The sequence below is a fragment of the Mastomys coucha genome, unplaced genomic scaffold (genome assembly GCF_008632895.1).
Source record: "Mastomys coucha isolate ucsf_1 unplaced genomic scaffold, UCSF_Mcou_1 pScaffold21, whole genome shotgun sequence".
Classification (NCBI taxonomy): Eukaryota; Metazoa; Chordata; class Mammalia; order Rodentia; family Muridae; genus Mastomys; species Mastomys coucha.
In genome coordinates, this window is record NW_022196904.1 from 87483542 (window position 1) to 87498331 (window position 14790).

The 14790-nt window shown below is 43.9% G+C and overlaps 1 long non-coding RNA gene across 2 annotated transcripts in view; it reads left to right on the forward strand.

The window, feature by feature from the left end:
* The window catches only part of LOC116102611, a 27004-nt gene extending 12695 nt beyond the window's left edge, over positions 1-14309 (forward strand). Inside the window, exon 3 of one of the 2 annotated variants that reach the window (XR_004123240.1) lies at positions 13842-14309. This is a non-coding gene — a long non-coding RNA (uncharacterized LOC116102611). Of the gene's footprint in view, positions 1-346; positions 600-13841 lie in introns of those variants that run through there. The other variant, XR_004123239.1, reaches the window with a different exon arrangement.
* The last annotated feature ends 481 nt before the right edge of the window (positions 14310-14790 follow it).

Sequence of the window (14790 nt, forward strand, 5' to 3'; positions counted from 1 at the left end):
TCCTTCAGTCTCTACTCCATAGTTAATCTCCGCAACTCCTCCCGTGGGTATTTGATTCCCCCTTTTGACTCACTTTTCAATATGCATGTATAGGACAGATCTCAAGTCCTCATGTTTGAGCAGCAAACAGTGAGTCATCCCCAGACCCTCCTAGGACTTCTCCTGAGCCGACTGCTCCTGTAACTCATACCTTTTTGTAAGCCAAACATGCCTCAAGGGATTAGCTCAAACAACCAGCATAGTGCTTGTTTTAGGAAAAGCATCTCCTGAACGATTGTCTAATTGAAATAGCCCTTAATCCCGCTCTCCAGGAGACAAACAAGCATGTCTGTCTTCTCCCACCTAGTGCTGAATGGTGTAAGCAGCAAAGAAGAAATTTCCCTACAATTAAGTGGTTCGCAGTTGATCGCTGTCCATCCAGCCCAAGTGCTCAGAGCCTGCATTTCCAGATGTCTTTGTTTCTTCCACTTCCAGCCTAGCCAGACCAGAGAACATTCCTATAATTCCCATGAGAGCATTCTTATTCCCAAAAGGGTAACCTGATATGTCTTTTTCTGCTGATCTGATTACAGAGTGAAATACATTCCTTGGAAAAAATGCACAAGAATGAAGTTTTCTTTTCTCTCTTTTTCCCTGCCCCCCAACAAGTATAGAAGGCTCTAGAAAGTGAGAAAACCTGAAGCTAGAAGAAAAAAATCTGTTGTACTGCAGGCAATGAAGAACACATGTAGTCAACATAGCAGATGTCCTGGGTTTAAAATCTCAGAGCCTACGCCATAAAAGACTCTATATCTTAGAAAAAGAAACAGAACTATGAAAATAGATAAAGGACCGAGGAAATAGTTGGCTCAGTGTGTGCAAGCATGAGGATCTGAGTTCAAAATCCAAGAATCCACATAAAAGCAGAATGGAGTTGGGATCATATCTATAATCCCAATAACCCTATGGCAAGATTAGAGGCAGGGACAGGAGAATCTTCTAAAAATGGCGGGCTAGCCATACACAGCAGCAAGCAACAGGGAGACCCTGCCTCAAACAAGGTGGAAAGTGGACTGGCACCAGAGATTGTACTCTGATTTACACACATATGCTGTGGTATGCACGTACACACACAAACACACACATACTCAAGTGCACATGCACACATACACTAAAAAAATAAAACAATATAAATATAAAATCAGTGAGGAAATCTAAGAAGCCCCTACACCCTGTGTCCTTGGTAACAGTTCAGAACTGGAAGTAATAATCTAAAACCTCAATCCAATTCATCCAACATTTTGTGAAATCCAAATTCAGGGCTTACAAAGATCCTGGTGAAGGCAGACTTTTCATCTTCATCTATCATTCTGTTCTCTGTTACTGGGAAAAATCATAATGTTCAGCTATGGACACAGAACAACTATGAGTTAAGATGTATGGACTTTAAGAATTCAGACTTTGAGGCTGGAGAGAAGGCTCAGCAGTTAAGAATGTGCCATTCAGGGTTGGGGATTTAGCTCAGTGGTAGAGCTCTTGCCTAGCAAGTGCAGGGCCCTGGGTTTGGTCCTCACCTCTAGGGGGAAAAAAAATTAAAAAAGAAAAAAAGAGGGGGCTGGTGAGATGGCTCAGTGGGGAAGAGCACCGACTGCTCTTCAGAAGGTCATGAGTTCAAGTCCCAGCAACCACATGGTGGCTCACAACCACCCGTAATGAGATCTGACGCCTTCTTCTGGTGCGTCTGAAGACAGCTACAGTGTACTTACATATAATAAATAAATAAATCTTTAAAAAAAAAAAAGAAAAAGAAAAAAAGAATGTGCCATGCTCTTATAGATGGCCCAAGTTTTGTCCCCAGCACCCAAGTTGGATGACTCACAACTGCTTAACTCTAGCTCTAGGGGATCCAATGCCCTCTTCTGGCCTCTAATGGCACCTGCACTCAACATGAACAAACCTATACACAAATACACACATTTATTTTAAACAGTAAAATTTTAGCAACAACAAAGAATCCAGACATCCATAGTTGTGTATACAGCTAAGACAATGCTGCTCCAAAGGCAAAGGGAAGCATGGATCAATGGAGCCCTCAGACAGACATACCAGCAGAATTCAAGAGTACCCAGATTACATAAAGGGGGTTTCAATAGACAAATTGGTAGGGAAGACTTAAAAAGCAAAACAGTACTGTAGATTGACAGCTAAATGTCTGGCATCTGGCTGAAAGCCACTAATGATCAAGAAAATCCCCCCAAACAGCCCTGCTATTTCTTGTTAAGTATGGGTCTCACTATGTAGCCCAGGCTGGCCTCAGACTCAGGTTGATCCTATCCCAGTCTCCTGAGAGCTGGGATTACAGGGATAGGACATCCCTAAGCAGAGCAAGGCCTAGGCTCTACCCCAGGTTCTGTTCTCATCCCAATATGTGACTGATTATGTCATTTGTGGGCCTTGGTGGGTCAGGATGAGCCCTTCCTTCCACAGGCTTCACACCTCTCTCTATTGCATTTATCCCATTGTTCACAGATCTGAAACTTGTGAATTCTTTTTCATTCACCAACCTGAGATTCCCAGAGAGGAGTGACTTTCATAGTCTCTGTCCTGAAAACATAGGTAGGGAATAGCCAACAAAATAAAAAATAGTTTGATTGGTGGGAAAAATGGGAATGCAAACAAGGCAGTATTGGGATAATTTTCTTATACACTGCATGAAGTTGTGTCCCTGTCCATTCTAACCTGCCTAAGGTACCTTGGCTGATAGCCTACAGCCAGGCAGGAGAGGGTAGTAGAGGGGATTTCCAGGCAGAGATAGGAACTCTGGGAAAGACTCAGGTGCAGGAGATTCGCCAGGTAGACATGGAGGAAGTCAGATGTTGGACAAATGGGGACTGAAGTAGAGGTAATGGGAACACGGCAAAGATGAATTATGTAAGTGAGATATTACCTTATATGAGCCAGCTGGGAATAGCCTCATCTAAAGGATTAAGCATTCATAAAGAATAAAAGGTCTCCATGTCATTCTCAAGTTGGCAGGTCAAGACAGCCAGGTGATAAGACAGACTTGGAGCTTGGGTATTTGAAGCTGTAGGATGGAGGGCAGCTAGTGAGTTACCAGTGGAAGATCCAGAACCAGGATGATTCAAGTGGGTTCAAATAGCATATTGTGAATGGTTCATGACAGAAGCTAACAATGAGCCCATGGTGTCTGGCTAAAGTAGATACAGAGTACTATATGAACCAAGAACGAATAAAGAGCACCTGACCTTGCAAAGGTCAGCGTGAGTACCAGAAGTGTGTGACCTGATTCAATGAGATTGTGCAGGAGGATCCTGGGCAGAGAGGCTCTACTATAGACAGAGACCAGCAATGCTGAGGGTAAAGATAGGAGCAATCAGAGTCAGGAGTTGGGGGTGGGAGTGCAGGCAGGTTGGTATAGTGGGAAGAGCCAGCCAAGACAGAGAAGCAAGCAAGGGGAAGGCCTAAGGTCAGAACATGAAAGCCTTCAGCTCCAAGCTAAGAATTTAGATTGACCCAATAGGACAGAGGCTGTAAATTATCTTCATGCTTTGGCATATGCGCTTTGCTTGCCCCCAAACACGTTTTAAGTGGTTTGTTTTGCTGATGTTTCAGATCTGGGTCTGGCCACCCTAGGCTCTCATTCGGGTTGTCTTGAGGGCTGTTTGTCCTACATGCTAGGCACAAGTATTTTGTGACTCCACAGACTCACCACACTCTTTTGTCATGTGCTTGTGTTCTTGGTTGTTAAGAAGAAATATATCTCCAAGGATCATTGTCCCACTGTGGTTGACACAGAGGTCAAACCACCACCATGGGCATCTCAGGAAATGGGGAACAGCAGGCCTCTGTGAGGAAGAAGTGAAGTCTGTCCTGGGGAAGATAGCAGATTTCTCTCCTAAGCCTAAGCCTGTTCCCTTCACTTGTTTGTCATCAGGAGGGTTTGCTGTGTAAAGGGCGATGACTTCATGGGGCCACCTCACTTTCATTAAATCTTGCAGTGCTCACAGAGCATCGCAAAGGAATGTGCAGCGTGGGCTAGTCTTAAAGGTGTAGAAGACATGTCTGGCCAGGGCCTGTGGAAGAGAGGCCAACACTGACTCTCAGAGCCTCAAGTAAGTGATGAATCAAATAGAAAGAAATGGAAAGGACACAGAGAAAGGGTTTGTCCAGGCCCCAAAGGCTGCTAATGGCCAGAACTCTCTGTAGCCAATAATGCCACAGGGGAGATTTAAGAGCAGATCTGCCCACAGCCCTATCTAGGGCCAAAAGACTGAAGTGCACTTTAAACGAAGGGGCTTGAGAACTAGTCTAGCTGTTCAGCAAGAAGGTCACTAGACCCGGCCACTTTTGTGCTAGCTATCTCTCCTCACATCTTAGCACTGCCCTTCCCATCTAAGTATCTGAACCCTCCAGCTCTCCTAGAGTCTTGGACTTGGCTTTTGAGCTCTGAACAGCTGTTCAGAGGAGGCTGCCTCAGCCCCATGGGGACCTCCTGTCTTCAGCGATGATTCTCCGCAGCTCAGCTCTGGCAGTCTGGCCTCCTCTCCCCGTGTAACTGATCCCAGTCCTCTGGTTCTGTCAGCACCTCTTCTGTGTACACTATGACATGTATGAGCCCCCAGCTGGGCGGCAACCCTCAATGAAGTGTGAGTTTCCTCCCAGCTCACACAGACTGCCTTTCAGCAGAAAGCCAGACGCCTGGGACCCACTAGTCTTAGAAACAGTGCTTTCACTGGAGGATCATGGAGAAGAGATCCCCTAAGCCTTCAGATTGACATCCCTGCTCTACATCTTCTCCCACAACCATTCTGCTTATGCCTGCAGAATACATACATATATATATATAATGGGACAATGCTGTGTGTCATGTTTCAAAATCCTTCAGTGGCTTCCCCTTTTCTACAAAATTCAAAGCAAGCTATTTGTGCTAACATGTGGTACCTTGCCCAAGAAGATCCCAAAATGCTTTTTATTGGCTTCCCTCACTCCCACACTATCAATAAATGCTCCATCTGGAATGGTGCATGCTATGGTTTTCAGGCAAGGGGATTGCTTGTCTCACCTCTCTCCTTCCTTCTCTCTTGCCCTGTGAGTCTGTAATTCCAAGGCTAGAGAGGAAGAAACAGGTGGATTTCTGGAGCTAGCTGGCCAGCTAGTCTGGCGGAATCCATGGCTCCTGTTTCAATGAGAGACTCTGCCCCAATAATGTGGAAATTGATAGAGACAGATGATGATGAACTATGGATTCCACCGGCACACATAACCATACACATATACACACACACACACACACACACACACAAAGACACACACACACACACACACATACACGGGGAGGGGAGGGAGAGAGAGAGGCAGAGATGGAGAGAGAGAGGCAGAGAGACACACCTGGTATCGTCTATTTAATTATTTGGCCATATGTTTTAGAGCCTAGACTACAGAGATCAAGTAATATAGCATCAGGGCCTGGTAAAGATGTTCAGAACTATTTATAAAAATGACTTTGCCCTCCATCCTGCCATATTTGTAGATTTAGAAAAAGGCCTTCTTGGTATCTCATGCAATCTTAGCCTCTTCAGCATAGGAATGGTTTTTAAGTGTCATTTTGTCCATTCTTGTGTTTGATGACAAGGATTTCTTTAGAGTGTCCTAGTGAGGACATGGTGCCAAGTCATTTCCCACAAGGACAGTTAGAAAAGTGGCTAGGTCCATCCAGGTGGACGTAAATGCCTGTACCAAGAGACAAGTTTCCTGTGCCAAGACACCAAAGTTAGTCCCTTCATGGTATAGACTTTTTCTTTCTGCCTGGTGTTCTCAAGCCCAAGTGATAAAAGTTCAGCTTGCTGGTAATAAAGGACCAAGACCAAGCCACTAGTGTGTCACTTGTCACCATTCCACACTGCATCCTGTGGCTACCCCTTTTCATTCTCATAGGGGAGGGGCATCCTAAGTACCACACATCAGAGATCCAGGAATCTGGACATTGTACCCCAGAAGTTGGGAGACAATGAAATGTAAATAAAAGATCATGGTCTTTAGAGCCCGCCAGGTGGGGAGTGTGTAATTTTCATTGTCTGGCTAAAAACAGATTCTGAATGGTATTCTGTAACTTCCTATCTCTGTTACTTTGGCTAACCCACCCAACTTCTCTGAGACTTCATTTTATAGTATGAAAAAGAGGGAACGCCGATGTTCTGACTGGTTTATGACAAATAAAAAAATGCACAGGCATCAGATGGGATGTCTTCAGCTTCTAGTGATAAACAAGGACCCAAAATGGCTAGCACCATGAAGGAAATTTAATAATCTTACATAACAAGAAGTCCAAAAGTAGGGGAGTTTTGGGATCAGTGAGTTCCTAAAGGACCCAGGTTATTTTCACTCTCAGTTAACCTCAGCATGAAGCTTGTCCAGGCTGGATTCCCACAGTTCCAGGAATCACAGTCACACCCTCCACTACCCAGCAGCAGAGAGATCACCCTCTGTCTCGTCCATAAGAGAGAGAAAATCTTTTCTAGAAGCCTCTTGATGATTCTTGTCCTCATATCGTTGGCCAGACTTGAGTAACAACTCATGCTTTAACCCAACAGCTGACAAGTGAGATTAGGATCACCATCATTAGTCATAGTGGAGATCAAGTTCATTGCCCAAGAGATAGATATCTGAACAACAGAATTCGGTTAGCAGAGAAGGGGTAAGGTGGATACTGGGAAAGAACCCAACAGTGTCTGTTACGGGTGTAGTTGTGTGATAAACATTATTTGTTCCCTATGTATTATAAACTCTTACTATGAACTTACTGGTGACAAATCTAAGGCCCCAGTTTCTTCTCCTGGAAGATGGGAATAAGATTATCTGGTTTGGCAGTAGTGGGGCACAACTGTAATCCCAGCATTTAAAAAGTGCAAACAGGAGGAGCAGGGGTTCAAAGTCATCCCCAACTACAGAGTTCAAGACCAGCCTGGACTACAAGAGACCCTGTCTCAAAATACAAAAATAAGGCATGAGGGAGGCAGAGACAGATGGGTCTCTGTGAATTCAAGGCCAACCTGGCTTACAGATCTAGTTCCAGGACAGCCAAGACTACACAGAGGAACCCTGTCATGAAAAAAAACAAAACCCAAAAAACCAAAAAATTAATAATAATAATAATAATAATAATAATAATAATAATAATAGATTAAATTAGATAACATATAAAGTCATCAGTGTTTAATAAAGACCTACTTAACATAATTGTGTCTAATTATTGTCTGGGTATTTGGGCTACAGGGATTTTATAAAGGTTCCTAGGGTTGGCCCCTGCCTGTAAAACTCAATGATCACTAGAAACAGTTTATACTTAGCATTCTTTAATTGCAGTTCTGCATGCTAATTTGTCATCCTGTAATCCTGTAAGTGCAGCCCTGTACACCCAATAGTTTTCCTTTTGTGTGAGGAGTCTCAAGTGAGACAGTGATCTCTGTAAGACGGTCCACTGTCATGGTGCCCTTGCTCCTAAACAGCATGGAGACAGTGATCTCTGTAAGATGGTCCCCTTCATGATGCCCTTGCCCCTACACAGCATGAGAAGCCCCTACTGAAGCATTTGATAGCCCAAGGCCAGTAACTCCAACCATCCTGGGAAGAGATCTGTTTTCTTGGGAAGGCAGAAAGCAACTTTTGTTTCCTTTGCTCCTCTGCAGCAGTCACCAGGACATCAGGGTTAAGATCCTGTGAATGTTCCATCTCCACCGCTTGTGATCTGTGTGACATTAAGCAAAAATTTTACTTGTCTCTATATAGCTTTTGCCACACCTGCAGGACGGGAAGAAGCCTCATCTTCCCTTGCTTTCCCTCATACTCCATCTTGTGGTGACTTGGAATGACATGCTATTCCTGCACAGCTGTCCATCCTCCTTCTGAAAGTCAGTGTCAACCCCACCCCATCCTCTCCTGGGTTAAGCTTCTCGTCCTTTACCTCCTCCCACAGCACGAGGACCCGAAAAGACCATGCGCTTGTTTCTAACTTTGCAATGGTCTCTCAGGATTGTTTAACTCTCTTTAACTCTCATCTTCACCACTAGATAGTGAGACCTTGAGCTAAGAACAAGGTCATCCTCTGACACATGGGCACCACTTCACTCTCAGATGGGTCAGGAGTATCCAAGTGCCGTTACTGAAGTGAGGTCTTATCAGTAAATCGAGGATCTGCATTTGCTAGTGAAGTTGCCATGCATGCTTGTGGGGTCCCCAAGAGTCACTCCTGGGATCCCAACCACAGCAAAATAGCATGATGACTTACTTCCTGGAGAGACTATCCCAGCAAGTGGAGCATTTCAATAAACAAATAATAAAAGCGAAGAACAAATGAGAGAGGGGAAATGTAGGGTTCCGGGAGGAGTGTGAATCCAACTTGGCAAGAAGCTAAGAAGAAAGACATTCAAAGCCAGAGATTTATGACCAGGAATTTTGTTTCCACATGGACCTGCCTGCTCCAGAATAGTTAGCAGAAAGGACAGGACACAGTGCCATAATGATTTGGAGGAAGTAGGACACCTATATTCATTTTACTTGGAAAGAATTCTGAGTTTGTACATTCCAATGGTCTTTTGGAGTTGCAGTTACTAGAATGTATACATGCCCCATCCCCGATCCATGCCCCATTCAAACATGCAGGGATTCATCATTTGATGATCAGTGGATAAAGGGCTTGCTTTGCAAGTATGAGGACTTGAGTTAGATCCCTAGAACCCATGCCTAAAGCCCAGCATAGTGGTATGTGCCTGTAATCCTAGCAATGGTGAGAAGGACACTGGAGATAGGTGGAAACAGTGACTTTGCAGTGAAATTTCAGGCCATTGAGAGACTGTCTCAAACAAAAAGTAGAAGGCACCTGAGCACCAACACTCGACATCGTTCTCTGACTTGTACTCATGGACGCCTGTATACCCACATGTTTTTAAAAGTCAATACTCTCATGCTTTCTGACCCTCAAATTGAATTAATATATCATGCTTTTTCTCCAGGATTTAGGCTTTCCAGATGCGTGTTTGGCTGAGTTGAACTAAATGCCTTCATTTTAAGATGTTGGGTACCATTCTTCTCCATCCCATGTCCTTTCACGTGAGAAGCCTGAGGCATCTGTGACTCAGCTGGCCTTAATTACACTGTGCCAGGAGGGTCAAAGTTTAGTCTGAGTTTCAACTGTACTAGTCATAGAGAGTTTACAGGTTTTAAAAAAGATGTTGGATGGGGTTAGGCTTGTAGCTCAGTGGTAGAGAGCTTGTCTACTATCCACAAGGGCCCTGGGTTCAACCCCAGTGACACACACACACACACACACACACACTCACATACATATACACACATACACTCACACACACATACACACACACATACACACAACTATACACACACATACATACACATATACATACATACACACACAGGGTTCTCAGAGCTACTAACAAAGCTCTGGTTCTCAGGGTATGACTAGAAGTGGGGCTTTAGAAGCTTGTAATATTATCCTGGTGAAACCTTCAACAGTAGAAGTCAATCCACCCTAAAATCCTGTAATCACAGTTCCCATCCACAGACCCTTCCAGCCATCACTTGGTCTCCCAAAGACTTGTCTCCAGTGAGCATCCAGGTATTCACAGGTGGTAGTTTAAGCAAGTCTTTCCTGTTCCATGCCATAGAGCATTAGCTGTTGAGAGATACTATCCAAGTCTCAAGTTTGCTGTATGTCCTTGTCAGGTATGCCAACTGGGTAGGACTTAACTATTCGCCATGCCTGAGTCATCTCTATAATTAGTCATGAAGGAATTGGGTAGGTCAAAGGGACCATAGCATGGCTTCTACATCAACAGTTCATTTCCATAGAGGAAGGAAACAGGCTAATTGATTGCTTACCAAAACTCTTCCAAGCTCTTGGCCTGGGGCACCTCAGCACTCCCACACACCTGTGGAGCTGCCATCCCAGCCACTGTGTTGGTCCCTAAGACTTCCAGGCAATGAAACTACTCTACCAGGCTGTGGCCCTGCCGGTCACTGTGCTGCAGAGGAAAGTTTCTCCATCAAGCTGTCAGGGTCCTGGGGCCCATGCTGTCTTCATGGGGTGGATGCTCCTCCCCAACACAGCATGTCACCTTAGACTGACAGAGCAGTCATCACTGAAGACCAGACCAGCCAGGTACTCTCTTGGAGTCCTATCTTTAGGGGAAGGTTAATCAAGACAAGAGCCTCTTCTGTCCATATACCTTCTTGTATCCTACCAACTATGGTTTAGCAAGAGGATATAGAAAAACATTCTCGTTTGCAAGTTTCCTACATTGCCTGTAATACACAGGAGGATGAAGAGAGTAGAAAGGAATTTTTCTTTTGTTTTGAGTATTTTTACTTATTCTTTGATAACTTCAGACATATAATGTATTTTTATCATATTTGCCCCATTACCCTTGCTCATTCCCCTCCCGCTTCCGAGAACTTTTTCTTCCCAACCTCTCCCTCTATCCTTCTCACTGGCCCATGAGTTCACATAGGGTTACTTGCATGAACATAAGCAACTTTCCAGTGGCTATTACCACTAAAGATATGACTCCTCTGCGCCACCTCCCCACCCCAGTAATCACTAACTGCCAGTAGCTCCTCTGGGACAGATGGGGCCTCATGAGCTATGGGGAATGATCTTACAATAAGTGGACAAAATAGCCTACAGCGGAGGGGTTTACCAGTGACACTGTAGGACAGGTAACTTGGAGCTTATATCCATTTCCTCAGTGCTAGCCACTACCACTTACCTTGGCCCTTAAATGCTGTTACCTTTTTGCTGTGCTCCTCTCTGGAGGATCTTGCATTCCTGGTTCCTTTCTCTTCATGGGGCTGCTTCCATGTCTCTGATCAAATGTTCAGCATTATGAGAAAGACATTCCATGACCTGACCTTGCCAATATGCTTAAAATAGCCTTATACCACACTTCCTGCTCACCTGTCCCCGTGACACCACTGTTAATTTTACTGGTTTTGTTTCTATGTTAATTTTCCTTCTCTCCTCACTAGAATGAGAGCTCCAGGAAGGCAGGCAGCTTGCTGCCTTGGGTTGCTAAGTGCTGTACCCTCAGCATTCAGAGTGGTATTTGATAACTGGATCGCCTGAGTAAATTGTTTCCATCTACTCCTCAATTATGCACTCTTTCCTGTCTCCCTGGGTGAGGGGTTTCTTCTACATGTCCCCAGAGGACCCACACATTCTCTCATTATAACACTTAATTACAATTACAGTTGGCCCTTTGACAGAACAACACGGTGACCGAAGCTGTTGAGCAATTTATCATCTCCAGTCATATGCAAGGCTGGTACTGGGAATTCAACTACGAGCAAGATAGACATGGTCTCTGTCTTTTCACTCACATTATAGGTTTATAATTTCCACCCCTATGGGGTCCAGCCAATCAAGGACTGAAAATAGACAGGGGACAAAGTTATGTCTGCACTGAAAATGTACATACATGGTCTTCATGTCCTTAGTCCCTAAGCAGTACAGTATAACTGTTTACACTGCACTTCTACTGTGCCAGGCATCATAAGCACTCTAGATAGGATCTGGAGTGTGTGGGAGGATGTGTATGAGCTATGTGTAAATATTATTCCATATTAAGTAAGTGATCGTAGCATCTGTGGATCTAGGTGTCTGCTGGGGGGAGGTGTTCTAGAACCAATCCCTCATGGATACCAAAGGAATGCTATGCTGTGTATGTTACCCCTCGCCACACCATAAACTCAGTGAAAGTAGGGATCATGTCTGTCTTGTTCCTAGGTGAATCCCCCAGAGCCAGCACAGCACAGTATTTGCAATATAGTTGGACATAAATTACCTGACAGATGCAGTCAGCACATTGTCCTGTCAAAGGTCCAAAAAAAGATTCAGTAATGGGTACATAGAAACCAAGCAAAAGAAACCAAGATGTAATCACCTCCAGAAAAAACTAAAAATCCAAACAGGAATGGAACAGAAATCATACAGCCCTACACAGCTTGACTAAGTACTACATTTATATAGGCGTAATCCATGCCCATGGGACTGCTAGTTACATCGGACTGTGCTAGTTAAACAGCTGAACTAGCTCTGTCTAGTTAGTAGCTACCCAAAGCTCCCTGAGTATCCCTGATTCCATATCTTAGAACTTCCAGAATTCAGCAATTAAGAACCTGAGACACACTTTAAATTCCAGCACTCAGGATACAGGCAGATGGATCTCTAAGAATTTGAAGCCAGCTTGTCTACAAAACAAGTTCCATGCCAGCTGAGGTTACATAATAACACCATCTCTAAACACACAAAGAATATCTTGGTGTATATTGCTGACCTTATCTTCTAAAAAATTAGCCATCAGAAACAGTCTCTGGAAAAGGACCCTTTAAACGGTTAGAATCCTTCACGGCTCCTTCAGAAGTCTTGCACCAGTTCAAGAGAGAGGAGCAGCTGGGCTGCATTAACTTCTTGCTTTTGGGATCTATTTACATACTCTTGTCTCTGCTTGTTTCCCACTGACAGCTTCTCCTCTCATGCCTCCCAAGCTCCCAAACTACTCAGAACAACTGCCTCCCCTCCCTCCACAGCATCGTGCTCACACACTCTGTGCCTCTACAAATTTCAACAAATTCCCTTGGGTTAAGCTCTCCTCTCACCTTATAGCTCAGTTCTGTGGAACTGGGGACATCTGTACTTTCTCCAAAAGTCGGTTCAGACACCCTCTCTCCATGAATGCCTTCCAGTCCTCCCAAGGAGGGTTAGTCATTCTTGCCGTGTGTGGTACCAAGACAGACTCTTGGTGCCTGAATCCTCACTAAGGGGCACTCATGCCAACCCCAGCCATGTGCACCAGCCTCTGTGATTCTCTTGCTTTTCATCTTCCATTATCCTTTTGCCCCACCTGGTTTAACCTCTGTGAAGGTTAATCTTGATTGCCAATTTGATGGGATTTGGAATTACCATGAAATGAGTCTTTGGGCATGTCTCAGGATGTGTGGTGTGGAGATTATTTCAATCAAGTTAACTGAAGTAGGAAGACCAACCTTTAATGTGGGTAGCACCATCTCATGGGCTTGGGTCTGGTCCTAAACAGAAGAGCATTCCCTGCTTCCCACTGCCTGACTGTGGGTGAGGTGTGACCAAACACCTCCTGATCCTGTTGGTATGCCTACCCTTCCATGATGGATTATATTCTGTAGAAGTATAAACTCGAATAAATTAACCATTTTTCCTTCATTTTGTCAGAGTATGTAGTCACAGCCATGAGAAAAATAACTAATATAATCTCCTAAATATCTTTAGCTCTGATCAGCTTTGTCTTAATCATTATCTTTGGCTAACACCTCTCATGAGCATTCCTGCAGCAGTCTCCTAAAATTAATAATAATAATAATAATAATAATAATAATAATAATAATAATAATAATAATACATTCCAACTGTCAAATTCTAAGGTCTATAAAATAATAATGATAATAATAATAATAAATAGTAGGCTCCCACCATCACTCTCCAAGCTAAGCTTTGCTCCTCAGACACAATAAACTACTTTTTGATTTCTTCAGCTGTCTTTTAGTATGTAATTTTATTTTCCAAATGAGATATACACACTATTCTTTAATTTTAAGTTCAAACATTATTTACTGACTTTGAGCAATAATTCTTCTGATACCACCTTCTCCCCCATCTTCTAATATAATTAGATCTATAATTATATCACATTTTGGGTTAAGTCATTAAACAGTATTTATATATCATAAGGATTATATTATTACTATATATATTATAATGGATATCCACTGAAAGTATTTACCATCATCCTTTCCAGGGCTCTGTCTCCTAATGAGGTCTTGCACTTGGGCATGCTGGGTAGGCATGTAAGGACAGAGCCTGATATATGAGAGGTGAGAGAGGATGGATATCAGCTCCTGGGCCTAAAGGAGCCCTGTGTGGTATCCTGTTGGGGTTCCTCAGCTGCAAGACATCGGAATTTGCCACTGCAGACTCAACTCATGCCTGCTGTGCGCCTGCTGGCTGGCACATATACAGCCTGAAGACATCTGCTGTTGACCTCCTCCCCCAATGTGGACTGCACCTCCAGCCATTCCCCAGAGCTGAGACCTTCGAGAGATGCCCTGAGTTTACACCTTTAGCCCTGCAGCCGGTTTCCCTTTGACATCCTCCTAGACTTTGCTCGGACACTTCCTGACTCCTCCCTAATTCCTTATGTTATTCAAATGTCGTTGTAACCAGAGATTCAGTATGTTCTCTTGTATATAATTGCTGAACCCCCCAAGTAAAAAAAAGAGCCTTGATTGGAAACCCTCAACTTGGCTCCGTGTCCTTTTGTTCTCGAACTCTGTGTTTCAGGTCTCCATTCTCCCTTTGGTCCAGGCAGAACCCGGTTCATGAAACTGTGGGACAGTTTCATAATGGCGCCCAACGTGGGGCTCGAATACGGAGGATAGAAGGAGACACCGTTAAGAAGCAGGGCCCTACCTAAAAGAATTCAGAAGGCAAAGGTAGAAGGACATACACCACTCTACACGGTAGATATTTTCAATGCTAGCACTAGCCTTATTTTAATATTGTAGAATTGTGTGTGCAAGAAGTGTACGGGTCTAGGCGGAGTTTACACTGACCTGGCGTTTAATTTCACCTAGAAGCTTAACGGCAAGAGTTCAAATGAGGTGAAAGCAGCGGTATTAAATGTAAAAAAGTTGCTCATAACAAAAGGAATCAGGGTTGAAAAAGATGCATTAAAAAATCTCGCAGAT